The sequence below is a fragment of the Psammomys obesus genome, unplaced genomic scaffold, assembly GCF_907164565.1.
Source record: "Psammomys obesus unplaced genomic scaffold, mPsaObe1.curated_primary_1811, whole genome shotgun sequence".
Lineage (NCBI taxonomy): Eukaryota > Metazoa > Chordata > Mammalia > Rodentia > Muridae > Psammomys > Psammomys obesus.
The window spans coordinates 80,913-98,491 of record NW_026596101.1 but is presented as its reverse complement, the minus strand read 5'-3'; the positions used below and the strand labels follow the sequence as shown (position 1 = coordinate 98,491).

Here is a 17,579-nt window from a genome sequence, read left to right as displayed (position 1 = left end):
CAGAGGTCATCCCTATTCGCCATGGGCTCCACAGCACATAAGAAGCAGGAGGGAGGTAAAGGACACTGCGCCATCTTGGAGATGAGCTGCCTCGGGCAAGGCTTGGGGCCAGATGGAGAGCTTGCACGACCACCGGCATGGTAGAAAGTGAAGTCAGGTCGCCTGGCCCAGACTCTGAACTCAAAACCACTAGCTATGTGGTAACCCACCATCTTCATGCAAACAATTGCTTCTCATTCACTCGGCACCATCAAGGAGGCTCTAGCAACTTCAAGGTACAAGGTGGCAGAGCCTCAGCCATTCCCGTCTCTTCTGGCTGCTAGTTCATTGTTCTTTCTGCCCCAGAGAGAAAAAGTACCATGAAGGCACCTGGCAAGTCCTTCTGCAGAAAAATGTAGGAGGAATTATAGAAAACTAAATGGCCTTAGAGCTAGGACCAGACTGTAGCACTGACCTCAGGGTGTTCTTGGTAAGTCCCTTCCTTTTCTGGGCCCAGCTTCCCAGGTGTCTCTAAAGACCTTGTATGTGCAAACTGTTCCCTCCATTGCCGTTTGTTAGGCACCTGCTGTGGCTACAGACAGGACCTCTGCCTGAGAGTTACCCACACTCAGATGGAGTGAAATGCTCACAAGGACTATAGCCAGCCAGGAGAAGGCAGAAGGTAAAGTGACAGACACAGGGGGATCTACTCACCCACCCAGTGCCAGGTGAGGAGAGATTAATGTTGACGAGGTGTTTGTGGGCATGACTGAGGCCTGAGTTTCCCTGGCAGACAGAAGAGATAGCAGGGAACTCCCAAGGCAGGACAGAAGCTGGAGGAGCCTGCAGGGCAGCAGAGGGGTGAGAGCCACGAGACAGTGAGCTCTCAAAGGTGAGGTTGAGAGACAAGGACAGAGCAGGCACAAGATCAGATGACATGGCACCTTAGGAATGTGTGGGCTTACCCTTAAGGTTTACATGAACACAGCCAGTTGTGTAGGTGTGGGGCCTTTTTCTACTGTATGGGGATTGGGTTACAGAGGACAAGGTTATGGTAACTGCACTGTTAGCTTATTTTTGTCCAGACTGCCAGATGTCTCAGTGTGGGGAGGCGATATGACTTAGGCAGGGGAGGAAAGGGACATCACCAGGCTGTATCCTGGAGCCATCTGCCAGTCTCTTAGCTCCCATCCATCCAGCTCGGTAGGCACCTCAGATGACTCTGTCACCAAAAGGCATACCGGCTGGCACTCTGGTCTTCCTTCTGGGTTCTTCCCCACTCTCCTTGCCTGGTAAGGTCAGCCTGACCCCTTGCATTCGCTCTGTGCCTCCCTTCCTTTTCTGTTTGCCTGGCTTCCCTCCACCTGAAGTCCAGCTTTCCCATGCCCAGCCAGACTCTGTCTGGTGTCTTTCAAATGCCACCTCAGAATTATCTCACAAAGCCATCTCATGGGTCCTTAAGCTTGTTTCTCTTACATTTATCATAAAAGCTTTTAAAGAATGTGTTTTGAATTGTGTGAAAGTGAGGACCCACCGTTTTAACCTTATGCTTTACAGCATAAGTACAGCCCTGTGTTACACAGCCATCACTTCCACTTCCAGAATGTCCCATTCCCCCTAAGCAGAGGCTCAGCAGTCACATAAAATCTTTTTAATGGGGTCTGTATTCATTAGCACACTCTCAGTATGAGAGAAAATCCCAGTCTTAACACTTCCATTCTAAGAAGATGATGTGTCATTTCATGAAAAGTCAAGGTTGGTTCCAGGCATGGCTGGATCTAGGCTCAAAACAAAAACACCCTGCCTAGGCTCTTCATTCTGTTTGTTCTAGTACTGGCATCTTCAGGCTGGCTCTCCCTGCCTTGGTGGCCAAATGGCCACTGCCAGCTCCGGCATCAACCTGCTGAGGAAACCCTCAGAGAAGACAGACTTCATTACCAAGAACCCTGGCATTTCCCAGGACTGATTCCTTTTGGCTTAATGCTGTTTGTGTGCCAGCCCCTGAACCAGGCCGTGGGAGCTGGAACATGCTGATTGGGCCAGATCAGAGTCATGTGTCTCATAGCCCAGTAGCTATATGACCTAAGCAAAGAGCAGAGAGGTTCTCTTGTAGCACAAACTGAGTTCTTCCTCAAGAATAAGGGGGAATATATGACAGACTGCTTGCCATTCTGACACTTGCAAATGTAACCCTCCCTTCCTAGTCTTTTCTTAGTAAATGGTTTCCCGTTGGCAGGAATCTCCTTAGCTGTCCCTTCAGCTCCAGCTTTATTCTGCCAGCTCCCAAAGTCTTTCTGCCAGTATTCCAGGACACTTCTGGTACCAGTCCCCATTTGGTTCCTTCCCTGGCTTCACATGCCCCACCCCCATCTCCAGTGGATTAAAGGCCCTATGACCATCTCCTCACCACCTCCAGGGGCATCTTTTCCAAGTTCCAAACTGACTAGCATTCTCCAGAGCCTCTCAGGCTTGGGAGGCTACATGTCCCTCCTGTTCCTATCTGTGGCCTCCCTTGCTGCCTGGCCCCTCAGGCATGATCTGAATTTGGGGAGAGACTTCAGCAGCCTTAGATAAGTCTCAGTTAACAGAATGTAGACAACAGAGCCCCTCTCCTCAGGCAGGGCCTGTGGATTCACCGAGGAGCCTCCTGTCTTTAACAGAGTTCTCTGTTCCAGCTGCTATGGAGCTGAGAACAGTTTCCCTGGGGAACTTGCAACGTGTCCTTGATACTGCTGAGAGAGAGGGGGGGCAGGGGACAACTTAGCAATGGCCTGTGCAGATGGGAACAAAGATGTCTCCACAGATACCAATGCTGATACAGACAGGCCTAGGTTACTTCCCAGGCTCAGGGGCTCCCCCACAAGACCCCTAGAATTAGCTGCCTGAGATCAGCCCCCTTGAAGATGAGATGGCCACTGAAGGCCTGAGAGTACTTCCCCTAAACCAAGCTGCTGGGTTTTGCTCATCTGAGGCTTTACTGCAGGTAAGATGCGAGTAGTCTCAGAATCTCCATGAAGTCAGCAGCTCCCACCCCAGCAGAATAGGGATTGGAAAGACTACTATTCTATGCCAACTGTAAAGGCCTTGAGAGAAACAGAGAAAGGCAAGGGGGTGACGTGGGTGAGCACTCACATGTGTAAAGTCCTGTGTCGCATGGTTCGACCCTAGGTGACCACCCTAGGATACTGAACATGCATGTGCGTCCCACCTTCTAGGTAAGCACACAGCATCCTGTGTCCACAGAGCCCTTACCTTGTGCAAGGCCATTCGCTCATATAACTCCCTCTACCTGCAGAGAACCTGATGCCATTGTCCTCATTTACAGATGGAGAGGCTTATGGGCAGTGTGGCCCAGTGCTTTTCTCAAGATCCTGCTGGGATTTGGGTGCAGTCAGCTGAACACTACTGCTTATGTTTCTTTCCCATCCCTGTGCCCTGATCCCTACGTAAAACCCTCTCCTTTAACTCCTGTCATAGAATGAATTCCAAAGCTATGCACTTAAGAGGAGAGAGAGGGCAGAGGCCTGGTCATCCCAGTGTGGTATTTGCCATTCATGTCCAAGGACCTGGGTTCATCCCCAGAGCCTTCAAAAGATAGAATGTTACCAAGTTCTCAGCACAAAGGAGATTGATTTGCCCCAGAGGGACAAAGGACAGGGGATAAGAGACGAAGACAGGAGATAGAGGATGAGGGGGAAGGGTAGGGGGTATTTGTCCTGCAGGGAGGAGGGGTAACTACAAAGGACTGCCTCTGGACAGAGAGGAGACAGATGTGGCCCATAGGCAAATGACAGTTTATAAAGGTAAAAGGGGAAACCCTGTGTTAGGATGAGGTGTTTAATTTTAATTGGACATGTTAATTATGTGAGCCAAAGGAGGCTTTTGATTGCTGGATTTCAGTACTTTGATAGCTGGACCTTGGTATCAACCTCAGGAGGAGGAAATGGACAAATTAGAAAATGGACCTTGGGGGTTGGTTAGCTTTAGGAATGTAATCTAACAGTTTTTATCAAGGCAGAGAGAATGGTGGAGAAGGGCAAAGGCCTGTCAGAGCCATGTTGTCATGTTCAAGCTGGCCAGAGTCCTTTCAGATTAGATAGATAGATAGATAGATAGATAGATAGATAGATAGATAGATAGATAGATACATACATACATACATACATAGATACATAGATAGACAGACTTACTTCATACCATGTATCTAGTCAACTGAGAAAATCAACTTTTGTGATGAAGACAGTTATTTTGACTCATGGCTTCTGAGGTCCATTATTTTGAGCCTCACTTGAGGCCGAAGCTCATGATAGCAGAAGCCCATGGGGGAGGAAGAGGCCGCTTATACCATGGCGGCCAGGAAGCAAAGAGAGAGGGAGAGACAAAGATGAAGGAGCAGGAGATAAAACACAACCATCAGATCATGTTCCCAGTGGCCTGCTTCCTCCCACTAGGCCTCAGTTTCTAAACCCCATACCTTCACCAGCTGGCGACATATGAGCAGTCCAGATGTAAACTGTAACATTGTCCAAGGCTAGGAACTTGGGCTTGGCTGAGATCAACTAAAGAGCTGACTTTGATGACTAAAGGTCAACATGCCTTTTCCCACTCCGGTCCTGGAGCATGCATTTTGCTCTCTCAAAGCAATCAGGAAGAACTCAAGCAAAGAGCCATCTTGTCTAATCTGGAAAATTTCATAAAAAAATTAAAAAAAAATAAAAAACAACCAACCTTGGGGATCTCTCAACACCCAGAGTGTGCTGTCCCCCGAGGAACTGGCTGACTTAAGCTCTAATGGGTGGGGAGCTGATTGGGCACTCTGCCCAGAACTACTCATTGTCTAAGGCTTATAGCATGACTTGAGAGCCCAACATAAGTGGCACTCACTTCCTCTGGGTTGGGGAAGCTTTGTGAGTTTCCAGTCTCGTCTATGCAGGGCAGACAACTCCCTCCTCATCAGCAGAGGACTTCAAGTTGTCAGCTGACACTTCCAGTGGCATTTGTTCCCCAGTCAGGCATGGTTCTATGGCTGACAAGCTCAGGCACCTGGGACAAGTCCCTTCTCTTCTGTGGATCTTCCTCAGTTTCCCTATGTGAACTGGAAGAAGTTGGCTTGGATTTGGTGAGCCAGAGTTCCTGTTTGCCAGAAGAGGAAGGAAGGAGGAAACTCAGTTACTGAGCACCCACCAGAGCCAAGTGTTGCCCTGGCCTACACACACACACACACACACACACACACACACACACACACAGACACTGACACAATCCGCAACACTCTGGAGAGAGGGGACACTGCAACCTCCAGATCCGATGCCACATTCTGCTCATTACACCTGAGTCTGGGGAGCCACCCTTCTAGACCATAGTGGCTTAAGAGTGGCTGACCCCACCACCAGACCAGTCACCAGCATGTGACTCAGGCTTGACCAACCAGAACAAGCACTGTGATTTCAGAGCTGAGTATGTGTCCCAGGCCAGGACAACAAGAGTTGGTCTTGGGATGTTTGCTGAAGTATTGAGAAGAAGTGATTTTTTTTTTTTTTTTTTTTTTTTTTTTTTTTTTTTGTCAGTTGGTCATCCCTGCTTCCCCAGAGGAAGAATTGGCTTGTCAATAAAGTGGACACAAAACGGTGCAGACTGGGGGCAGACTCATGCTGATGTTGTTGAGCATATGGAATGGGCTATGCCAAAAACTAGACTCATCTGCTAGTCTTTGAGGTTTAAGAACCCTTTCTGGCCAAACTGGGTTATTTCTAGCTTCTTTTGCTTGCAGCAGAAAGAATGGTCACCCATATTCTGGGTATGACCTGGGCATTATTCTCATTTGACCTGCAGCTAAGAGAACTGAGGCTCCAAGACACAAATGCAGAGGTGGCAAGCAGCCCGGCAGGGATGCTAAATGGGCTACCCTGGGGCTCAGGTACCCTTCTCTCACTTGCTCTGCAAAGCACAGAAGCCAGAGGCACTCAGGCTTCGGGTCTGGTTTAGGACTTCCTTTCTGGTCCTGGAATGACTTAATAGCCGACCGCTCTTTTTTAAAAAAACAAGATCTCACTGTGTGGCCGAGGTTGCCTTAAACTAAAACCCTCCTGCTTCTACCTCCCAAGCTGTGACTGCAGGTGTGTGCCTTCACGCTCAGCCTTCTCATTTGCAAACCATATGAAGACAGAGCATCCTCCTAGAGCCGCTGTGAGAAGCAGGCACACTGACTCATGGGAAGCTCTTGGGGCAGAAGGCAGGCAGGCTGGCCTTTCACTACTAGCTACCTGTCTCTTGCTAGCTGGCTGACCCCAGATTGACACGGCCCAGGATACAATATGGTGTTAGTCACAAGTGTCGCAGAAAAAAAAAAATCACTAGAGGCTTCAAATAATGTTTGTAGAAACATTGTTTCTAAAATGCTGATTTTTCTAAAAAATCCCCATGGGTAGAGCAGGAGCTAAAGAGGCCCTAGGAAGTGAAACCCTCTTTAAGCAGAATTCTGAGTTATCAGGCCTTTGCTGACTTTCAGGAAGCAGAGAGATGAGAGGGTCCCCACCATTTCCGAGGCTCTCTGCCACTGCCGCCCCCCCAACTCCTGCACGCCCCACAGCTGTGAGAGGAAGTATCTCGTATCTCGCCTTACAGTTTATAACAGGTGCAACCCTAGTAGCTCACTCAGTTCCAAAGGGTGCATTAGTCCTGCAAAGTGTAAATACGGAGGCCCTAGAGCAGCAAACGGAAGTGGGAGGAACTTGCTGTGGATTCCTGTGCTCCTAGGTCCCCTGAGGTACAGGTCAGAGAGAGTCAGGGTCAGGCAGGCTTGGTCCCCAGGCCTGCCAGCTGTCCTGAACTCAGCCACCACGTGTCTCTGGGGGTCCTGATGGCATTTCTAATGAGTCTGCAATCCTGCCTTGCAGACAGGCACAGATATGGTCAAGGGCTATAGTGAGGCTTGAACCAAGTGTAGAGGACATCACGAACTTGCCAACAGCCTTGCTAAGTTGAAGACTTTGGCCCTTGGGCTGAGGTTAGGTAGGAGAGAAGTGCAGTTCTCTCTGTGATGCGTAGGATGCTATAAAACCTGTCCAGGCCTCAGTTTCTCTATCTGTAAATAGGGATGATGACTGCTCCTTTTCTCTCCTGCAGTGTGAGATTTAAATAAGGGCACTCCTGTAGCACTAGGAACAGAGATGGGCCCTGAGGACTGAAAGGGGACTAAGGCCTCCATACAAGTCTGAGGAAAAAGAGCCCCAATGGGGCTGGGCCCGAGTTCCCATGACTATCCAATGCAGGGGGATGAGGGGGGGGCAGGCTGTCATAGCAAGGAGGGGCCCATTTTCCTTTCCCAGTTGTCCTCCTCTCACTGAGTGTTGCCATCTGAAGCTATTAAAAGTACATTAAAAGGTATTTCTTGGAACCAAACAAGAAAGGAGAAACATCCCCTCCCAGCTAAGAAAACGAAAAGTTTCTTAAGTTCTCCCTCACCGCAAACTGGAGACCTGTGTGGGAGCACACACACACACACACACACACACACACACACACACACACACACACTGACACAATTACTGTCCCCTCTCAGACAGCACAGGTTCCTAAGCGAAATGGTACAGTGCAAGTTGAACTCACTGAGAGCTCAGTGAAAGGCCCTGGGTTCCAGCTCTGCACTTGCGGGATGAGGAGGGAGGGAGGGAAGGAGAGAGGGAGGGAGGGAGAGAAGGAGGGAGGGAGGGAACTCATTCATTCTTCAGGGCCTAGTGAGAAACAGGGGGGTGTGCGATTCTAAACCTCGGGGAGTCTCGGTGGTCCCGATTCGTCAGTGTCACTCGGTCTTTTACTGGTCTGGTCCTGTCTTCTTCCGTTCACCTGTGGTTGAATTTGTGAAGCAGCCTGTCTGCTTCTCCTTACACTGAGGTCTGCTCTGCGGCTCTCGGTGCCCCCGGGTGAGCGAGCGTGCGGTGGCAGTGGCGGAGGGCTGTCGCCAGGCTTCGGACCCATCCATCCTTGGCCTCTTGCCAAGCGCATGGACGAGGGGCGCGGCGGTGGAAGCTGGGCGGGGGAGGGCGCACCGGGTCTGCTGGTGGGCGGGCCCCTCAGTGGCTCCTCCCCCGCACCCGCCTCCGCGTGCTCCCGCCACCCCCGCGCCCGCCGCCACCGCACCGAGCAGCCTGGCGGCCGCCGCCAAACTTTCCCCGGAGCTGCTGGCGCGGGTGAGTCGGAGCGCGGCACGGGCAGGGGCGGGAACCGGGCTCCGGGCGGCTGGCGAGGATGCGTTCAGGCCCGGCTCTGAGCTCCTCACCCTCGCAGGGCGCCGGGGACGCCCCGCAGGTGGCCGCACGAAGTGGGATCGCCGGGTGCCCTGGTGACGCGTGGAGAGGGTGGCAGAGCTGTGGCTGCAGCTCCCGGACGCGCAAACACCTGTGGCTTCCCCGAGCTTGGGCCTGGCGCGCCGGTCAGAGTGGGCCTCCGGACTCCTGGGTCAGGGGACCGCCTCAGGGGCTCCCCGAGCTTCCTCAGGGTCTGCTTTTAATGCTGACCGTGGACCCAGCCCCTGGGTGGAGGTGCCATCTCCGTGCCAAGCTCCGGACATCCACTGTCTTTCAAATCCTTCTGAACCTCCAGGACCCAGGTACTATTAACACACCCACTTTACAGAGGAGGAACCTGAGGCTTGGGTAGGGAAAGTTGTGAAACAGAGGAGAACCTTGAGCCTGAATTGGATGAATCCAAGCTACTTAGCTGGGTATGAGAAGCATCTGAACCAACGCTCCCTCCTTTCCCAGCTGGCTGTATCAGCTCTTGGCTGTACAAGATGGGTGGGAGCTGTGGCCAGGATGTGATTCTGATGGCAGAGGTCCAATAGGGCTGCCCTTTCGGGGCGAGGGTCAGGGCAGACCAAATTCTGGAATTTACCCAGGATTGCTCTGGAAGTTAGATCTTGAACCGGAGCACAAGCCACCTTTGAGGCTCTTGCTAGCCTGGGAGTTGGAGGCGCAAGGGATGCTCCAGGCAGGGTCTCTGTCCTCCGGCAGGGGGCTCCCACCTCAGGCCAAATGGAGCTGAGGGAATCGGCAGTATCCCGCTAGAAGATACTCAGGTTGAGGAGCTTGGAGAGCGCATTCCGTTATTGGGGGGTGGGGACAGGGAGGGCAGGAAGGTGAGCCTCGGTGAAGCGTCTCACTGGAAGGTGAAGGAGAGGGTAGGTAGGAATCTGACCCGGGGGGCTTGAATACCCGACTCTTGGCTTTATACAGAGGAACAGCCCCCCAGAGATGGTTATGGATTAGAACAGATAAGACAACAGCGTTATTAAGCAATAGGCGGAGACTCAGAGAGGTTAAATAGATTGCCTAGAGTTGGCAGGCTGGTCCGTGGTGGAGTGGGGATTGAGTACCAGTCTTGCCTGTATCTTAGACTATCGGTGAAGCTCAGGTGCCAGATGGAACCTCAGGTCCTTCTGTGCTGTGGCTGGCAGCGGTGGAGATAAACAATGGAGGGATGCTAGGCAACAGGGTCCTCAGCACCCCTGCTTCCATAGGTCTCTTTGGGTGGGCCGCTGCCATTGAGTAGTTTCTTGCAGGAATCCCTGCTCACTCCATGTTGATCTCCCGCTGTGGCTCGGGGCTTGCTGGACCTTTCGTGCACGGCCACCTGTCTGCCCCCAGTACATTGCCCCTGATGGAGGGCAGGGTTTGCCTGATACTGTTTTCAAATGTGACAAAGACCTGCAAAGCCAGGAGCTAGCTGGTTACCACCCATCTATAATTTCAGAGCTGTGCGGAGGCCGGAGGTGCCTGCCAGGGTCCCTCGAGCTCCACCCAGCAACACGGGGCAGTCCTGTCCCAGAAGGGGTCCCCAAGTCCTGAGCTGAGTGTGGTGGGGAGGTATTTGTGAACTTCCCTGAACGCTTTCGTTTCTATGGTTAAGAAACGCCTGGCAGAAACACAGTGGCTTTTCCCCAGTACCAAGGCATGGCAGAGAAGTTGAAGATGCATTCCTGGGTCCAGCCATGCTGTCTCTTATGCACTGTCACATGTGGCTTCACCTATTTCTGTTTCTCCATGTTTTGAATAGAGGTGTTTATGGTTCCTTCTTCCCTGGTCTGGTGAAAGAACTAACTGTTGACAAGGCACTGCAAAGGTACCTTGTAATTCACCACAGTATCACGGAAGTGTGGCTGTTGTCACTGTGACAGTGACAGACTCAGCTAGGTGAGCCTGTGAGCTCCTGGCTACTGTGCACCCCTTGATGCCTTGGCTTTGTTCTGTGATGCCGGGAATCCAACCAGAGCCTTGTTCATGTTAGGCAAACACTTGACTACTGGGCTACATCTCCAGCCCCAAGCCCCGTGGCTTTTTTCTCTGTGAAGTGGGAGCAGATCTGTTTAGATGTTGCATGTGGCAAAAGTCTTTTTGGAGCCTCAAATTTTAACAGGTAGAAGACTCCTTACCCACCCAGCTTTGTGCCCGTCCCAGGGAAGCCCTGGACATTGCTGCCATTGTCACTGCTACCCATATCTATCTCCTTCACCAGACAGGTTCAACTTTGTGCTCATGTGTGGTTTGGAGCCAGAGCAGTTTCAAGTGCATGTTTCTGAAAGGAAGCGGTCAGGCTAGGAGGGACTTGGGGAGTCTCAGGCTGGAAGGCAGAAGAAGGTGTTTCCTGTCTCTCAGCCTGGATTTGAACTGTGTGGTCATTACTTGGTTCCCCAAGGAGAAGCAAGAGTCTTTCGATAATTAGGGGGTTAAAGGGCGTGTGTGAGGTCTGTTTCACAAGATCTGTCCACAGCTGTCCCAACAGAGGACACTCGCCACTGCCTCCGAGAGAGTGTGCAGCTGGCTGTGGCGATACCACGTGCCTTCTGAGGAACTAGAGTGCATTCAGAATTGGACAGCCTCTCTCCCAGGGAAGCACACTCAAGGTTGAAACTCATTTCTGTCCCTTACAACTGACTGACCATGGACTCCAGTATCCTCATCTGGGAAATGGCCATGAATCATTCTTACTAGTGTCTGTTTCTCAGGATTAACGCAGAGATAGACAGGCAAAGAAAAGAAGAAAAGAAAAGGGGGGAGGGCGGGTGTACGAATGGCAAAGAATTACATGCAATTGTAAATAATTCTCATTAGCATTCAGGCTGGGCATTAGCTGTAATTGCTCCTGATCCAAGACGCTTTATCTGAAAGCCGTACCTGGCAGAGGATCATTCAAGCCTCAGTCACCCGCTGCCCTCTCTTTCACAGTGATGCAGAGCATTGCTGAATCTCGGGATGTAATTATAACAAAGCTCTGTGTCTTACTTATAAGTGACTCACTTCTGCCATTAATGGTGGCAGAGGACTCAGCTGTACACTCTCAGGGAACAATGCTGCTTCTGCTGCCCAGGGTGGGGTTTTTGGGGGGGATGCCTCACCTCTTTTATGCATTCATCAACCCCATGGTAATTCTTGGATGATCCTGCAGGAGGGTCGTACGGGACTGAAGCTAACAGATCTCACTTGCTTGCATGGCAAAGGGCCATTGCACCTTGTTGCTACTAGAGGAATGTGTGTTACCAATCACTACATCATTAAAAAGGATGAAGTGCGGGGGGTGGGGATAAAGGCACCTCCAGGGGTGAGTTGAAGGTGTAGCCGCTGGTGTCCACTGGAGTTGAGTTTGGATGTGGGGTCTGCCAGTTTGTCAGTGAGGTTTGGATGGATTCTCAACTAGAACTTGTAGGGCAGGGATTGTGCCTGTCTTTTTTTTAAGAACCCTCGTTACACGAAAGGCACTTATGAATGCCTAATGGAGAATTGAACCTTGGTTTTTTTTTTTTTTTTTTTTTTCATCTGTGGAATGGAGCTAGGTAGCACACACCTCCCTTATGTGCTGTGAGAACTAATTAAAGAAATGCTATGACCAGAGTAAGGACTCAATGATGCCTTTGATGACAAACATATGGACAGAAGGAAGGAAATGTTTTTGGGTCTAGGCAATAGAATGTTAGTCTCTTACCTGCAGACTACAGAGAAGCAATAGTACTAGCCGGAAGAATGTCATGTATTTAGACAACACTTTACAAGAGTGTTTTCACATCCATTTCCTCCTGACACTGAGTCAGGAATCCCTCTTCTTTATGGGTGAGGAAACTGATGTTCAGAAGGGTTGATGGAACAGTGCAAATGCTTATAGCTGTTTCTGCAAACAAGATAAATACACACCAAAGCTGAGTCTAAAAGCAATATGAGATGAAACCTCTTGGTCCTTTTGTGCTGTGGCTGGCAGCAGTGGGGATAAACAATAGAGGGATGCTAGGCAACAGGGTCTTCAGCATCTCTGCTTCTTCCTCCAATAGGCCTCTCTGGGTGGGCCGCTGCCACTGAGTAACTTCTTACAGGAACCCTTGCTCCCCCGCTGTTGATACCCTGCTATGACTCAAGGCTGGCTAGGCCTTCTATCCAAGGCTACCTAGCTCCCCTGAGAGCATTGCCCCTGGTGGAAGAGGACACAGGTTACTCAGATTTTCAAGTCCCAGTTGTTATATCAAGCTCTCTATTGTCCTCTAGAGGGTGGGAGGTGTAGTTTTTAATCTTCCATGAATATTGTACCCCTTTTCAAAGTAGGATTCCTGTGACTATTTTTAACAGCTCATGGTGTGAATTCTTAATATTCTCTCTCTGTTGCACTCTCTCTTTCTCTCCCCCCTGCCCTGTCTTCCCTCCCTTTCTTTCTCCCCCAACCCCCACCCTCCCTTCTTTCCTTACCCTCCTCCCCTTGGCTTTTTGAGACAGTTTCTCTGTGCAGCCCTGTCTGTCCTGGAACTCACTCTGTAGACCAGGCTGGCCTCAAACTCAGCAATCTGCCTGCCTCTGCCTCCCGAGTTGGGGGATTAAAGGTATTCCCACTGGCCAGCTCTTAATTTTCTCTTGATGGTTTAATACATCTCTTGTTAGACATATTCCCAGATACTTGATAGTTTGAGGCTGTTGTATCTGTTAGGCATTTCTATATTGTAAGTTAAAGTTCTCTTTGTTTCCTGTTAGGGAAATACATGTGCATTTTGCAAATTGATTTTGCAACAAGAAATATTGACCAAACCTTTTAACTAATTAAGAACTGTCCTAGCAGATTCTTTAGAAAGCATGTTATATACAGTAATAGGAGATACAATGAACAATTTTATCTCTTTCTAATTCTCTTGTTCCTCCTAAGACTTCAATATGGTGAATTAAAGTGTCCTATGGGCACTGTGCCTTTTGTGAGGCCTGTGTAGGAGCTGTTCTAATTTGAAGATTAAATACAGTTTAACTCTGGGTTTATGGGAAATCACACTGTGAGGTTGAAAAAGTCTCTTGCATTCACAGTGTCCAGTTTTCTGGGGTCTTCTTTCCTTCTTAGTCATAAACAGAAGTCGACTTTTTACAGATGCTTTTCCTACGCCAGCCTACATGATCATGTGATCTTCCCCCCACCAGTTTTAACTTGATAAATGACATTGGTTTTTGCTTCTTTGGCATAAACCCACTTTGCATCATCCTGCAGCAGCCCTGCAGCGGATCTTTTAGGGCAGGATTGTAATGCAAGTTCATGAGTGAAATTCCTGGCGATTTACATATTCAAAGGTATTTATCAGACTTTGGCTGGGTTTGCCTTCTTCTGTGCTGGAAGCAGGTGCTGAAGCAGGGAGCTGTTCTTTCTCCAGTGTTTGCTGGAAGTCACCCGTGAGGCCACAGTGAGTGGACACACAAGTGGAGGGTGGAGAAGAAAGCCAGCTCAGCCAAGTCCCACAGGGACTTTCCAGCACTGAGGGGCGCCAACTGCCTAGAGCAGAAATGGAAGGGGACAGTCGACCATCATCCATTCTGAGTGGCACGGGGAGAGCCCAGCCATGAGGCACCTGCCAACCCAAGACCCCAGAGGGGGGAGACTCTGCTCCGAGTGAAACCTGATGCTTGTGGGCTGCAATTGTGTCTCCTCCTGAGCTTGCTGCTGCTGTGGGCTGTGTACTGGTGATTCATCATTCCCTGGTGGCCAGAGACTGAGGAACTTGACTTCCTCCGGCATCTGTCCTCTTCCAGCGGGTGGCAGGGGCTCTCCTTCCAGCATGTTAGTTCTTGTAGAACCCCCACCTTATGACCTAATACTGTGTTTGCTTCTGACTTCACTTCCACGTCCTCTCCCACTCTTCTGGGTGGCCACATTTGGCGAGTTTCTCAGCTAGACTCCTTCCTTGGTCATCTTTGCAAAGATGTGCCAGGCTCTGTGCTAATTTGGATCATCTTTCTTAGTCACTGTCACAATAATATGGGTGTCACTACCTACTTCTCCCAGCTGAGCAGAAGCAGGGGTTCTAGTTGATTATCTTAAGTGGTTTCGTTTGTCACAGTAAAATGATTTGCTTCTTGCCTCTTTAACCAACAGTTTACTTTAGGCTCCCTATTCTGTCTCCTGAATCTTCCTCCCTCCCTTGTCACTTCCCTTTCTTGCTTCCTGTGTCAGAACTGGATCACTTTGTGGAGGCAGAGCCGCAAATGGAATGCCGCTCGGCTCCAGGCAACGCTGCTTCCGTGGGTTAAACCTGACAGTGGCTGCAGGTTTGTCTGGGCTGGGGTGGTCTGCTTTGTCCCATTGGCTTGAGTAGTCTGCAGAGGCAGGAAACTGCCGCCTCAGGCATCAGGGAGAGGAGGCGAAGGGTTGTTTTACCGGTAAGCATGAGGGGTGAAAGAAAAGTGTGGTTTTTGAGAAGAGAACACAGCACATGACCTAAACATGTAGCCGCCCTCAGCTACCCTTAGGGACAAGGTAGGGAAGGGGTCAGGCAAGAAACATCCATTATGCTTTCTCCAGAAAGCCCGGTGGCCACTGCTGGCTGGAAGCAGGCAGACAGGTGGACTAGCAGAGAGCAAGCGAACCTTCTGAGGTCTATGCAGGCACAGAGAGGGTATGGACGAGTGTGGACTGAGCCACACATTTGAGGGCTATTTGTATAATATGTATTTTATAGCTACCAAATGTATTTTATAACTACCAAATGCTTACCCAGATGTCTTTTATAGCTACCAAATATATTTTAAGCTACCAGATGCCTGCCTTTCTAGGCAATTTCCATGTGGTTTCTTCATTTAGCTGGGCTTCGTTCATTTGCTTACTGGCTTTTCTCTGTTCTTGAAGAGGCTCACTGATCCTCACTAAGTAAATGTACACTGCTGTCCCTTGCCCTGAGCCCATGTGATACAGAGTCATTGCTGGACTACACATATGGCCCCAAGGGCTTGAATAAGACTTGTCCCCAGAGGGCCCACTCATTGTGTTTTTTGCAGTCCCAGGGACCTCTGTCTGGGTTCTCTGGGTAACTTGGCTCTCTAGAGGGCTGCGGATGGCCCTTGCTCTTTCTAGTGTTTCCCAAGGCTCCCTGCCTGAATCTGGGAGAAGGCTGATCCTGCATTTAAATCAGGCCATCACCGTTTTCCCTGAGAACAAGCACATTTGAGGCAGAAAGAGCCAGAGAGACTGTCGCATACACAGACTCAGCTGTACAGTGCCACTTGCCAGTCCAGCCAAGGGTCAGGGCAGGGGACATAGGGCTCTGTGTTGGATCCACCATCTTCCAGACTGGGTCCTGGACAAAAGCCCTGGCTAATCTCTATCTTGATGCCCCCTCTGTATCTCATGCCATTTTAGGCACAGATGGATTGAAGGTTAGGTCAGTGTCTCCTAAGAGTACAGTGAGGCTGAGGAGACATTGTCATCACAGGAGGTGACAGCTGTGTGTGTGTTACTTCCAGTGGGGCAGTTGTGATGATAGAACTCAAGGTCTCAGCTAACATATGTGTTTATGCCTTAAGTTCTAGCAAAATGTTTAAAAGGTAAAATGATGATGACAACAAAGCCCAGGCATGATAGACAGCACATGCCTGTGAGAGCAGCAGCTAGATATGGGAAAATCAGGAGTTTACGGTCATACTGGCTACAGAGTGAGTTTGAGGCTAGCTGGGAGACAGGAGGCTCTGCCTCAGAAATAGAACAGAACAAAACAAAACAAACCCCAACAACCTCCACTGCTAATCACAGAGAGAGAGAGAGAGAGAGAGAGAGAGAGAGAGAGAAGAGGAGAAAGAAAGAGAAAGAGAGAGAGAGAGAGACCTAAGAAAGTCGTTCAGGGGATAGAGAGATGGCTGTTCTCCCAGAGGTCATGAGTTCAATTCCCAGCAATGACATGATGGCTCACAACCATCTATAATGAGATCTGGTGCCCTCTTCTGGCATGCAGGTCTAAATGCAGACAGAATATTATATACATAATAAATAAATCTTAAAAAGAAAGAAAAGAAAATGGCTCAGCAATTAAGAGTGTTGGCTGTTTTAGCAGAAGACCTGAGTTCAATCCCCAGCACTCACATGGTGGCTCGCCACCAGCTGTAACTCCAGCTCAATGGGATCTGATGCTCTCTTCTGGTCCCCATGGTCCCTAGACAAGAACATGGCCTTGTCTATAGGCAGACTATGTGCAGGCACACCCACACACATAAAATACATACATTAAAAACACTATAACCAGCTTTACAGAGGCTGCACATACAGTGTTCCTGGAGTCTACGACTGTGAATAAAACTTTCCCTCAGCTTTACGGTCAACGAATCACAGAGGAGCCCCTGCCCTGTAGGGCCTGCCCACTGTAAGAGCAGGAGCAAGCGACCTACTTTTCATCCCTTTTCACATATGTTCACTGCACCTTTTCTATATCTACATGTTATTTATTTGTGGTTATTTTTTTTTCTTTAAGAAGTTTCACGTGTTTTGAAATGTTGCCCGTATGTCCATGCCCCACATGCATGCATTCCTAGAGGAGGCCAGAAGAGGTCATCAAATCCCCTGAGACTGGAGTTGCTGATGGTAGGTTGTGAGCTGCCATGTGAGTGCTGGGAGTTGAACCCAGGTGCCCTGCAAGAGCAACTGATGCTCTTAACTGCTCTTTAGAGCCACCTCTCCAGCCCCTATTTATAATAAAAAAAAAAAAAAAAAAGACAAGAGTCTCACTCAGAAGCCCAGGATGGTTTGCAACTTTCTGTGTAGCTCAGGATGTTCACCTGCCTCAGTTTCCCAAGTGCTAGGATTCTAGGCCTGCAGCCGAATTAGCTTAGACTTGTCCAGAAGTCTGAATACTTCACTGTGTCTCACTGTCACCCGTGGTGTTTGGAACACTCACAGGCTGTACTGACTTATAGCCAGGGGTAATGGCTCATGCTATATAGCCTGGGTATGCTCCTGCCTCAGCACTCTGGTGTGTTTGTGCAGCAATGGAATAGTCTTACAATGAATCCTGTCACATCCCCGTCGCTCAGTGACACCGGCAATTTACTGCCAGGATCGTTTATGAATATTAAATGAGTGATGAAGCTTGAGAGAATTAGTGTTTGAAAAGCGTCTACAACAGGGGCATAAGTGCATTAAATAAGCAGATTAATAAACAGCTGCATGGAATACCCACTCCCCCTCACCCCCAGGAAGTCAGCCATCATTTTGTAGGGTTTTTAATTTGTAGTGGTACGGTCCTATCCCTGAATGTCAGGGCCCTTTATGAATGGCATTAGTGGTTTTTTTTTTTTTTTTTTTTTTTTTTTTTTTTTTTTTTTTTTTTT

At 49.6% G+C, this 17,579-nt stretch overlaps 1 protein-coding gene across 1 annotated transcript in view; it reads left to right on the top strand.

Annotated features, from left to right (window-relative positions):
- Positions 1-8,118: 8,118 nt before the first annotated feature.
- Hrh1 (histamine receptor H1) overlaps positions 8,119-17,579 on the top strand; it is an 87,338-nt gene continuing 77,877 nt past the window's right edge. Inside the window, exon 1 of the mRNA XM_055628663.1 lies at positions 8,119-8,168. The gene's annotated coding sequence lies outside the window, so the exon portion shown is untranslated. The remainder of the gene's footprint in view (positions 8,169-17,579) is intronic.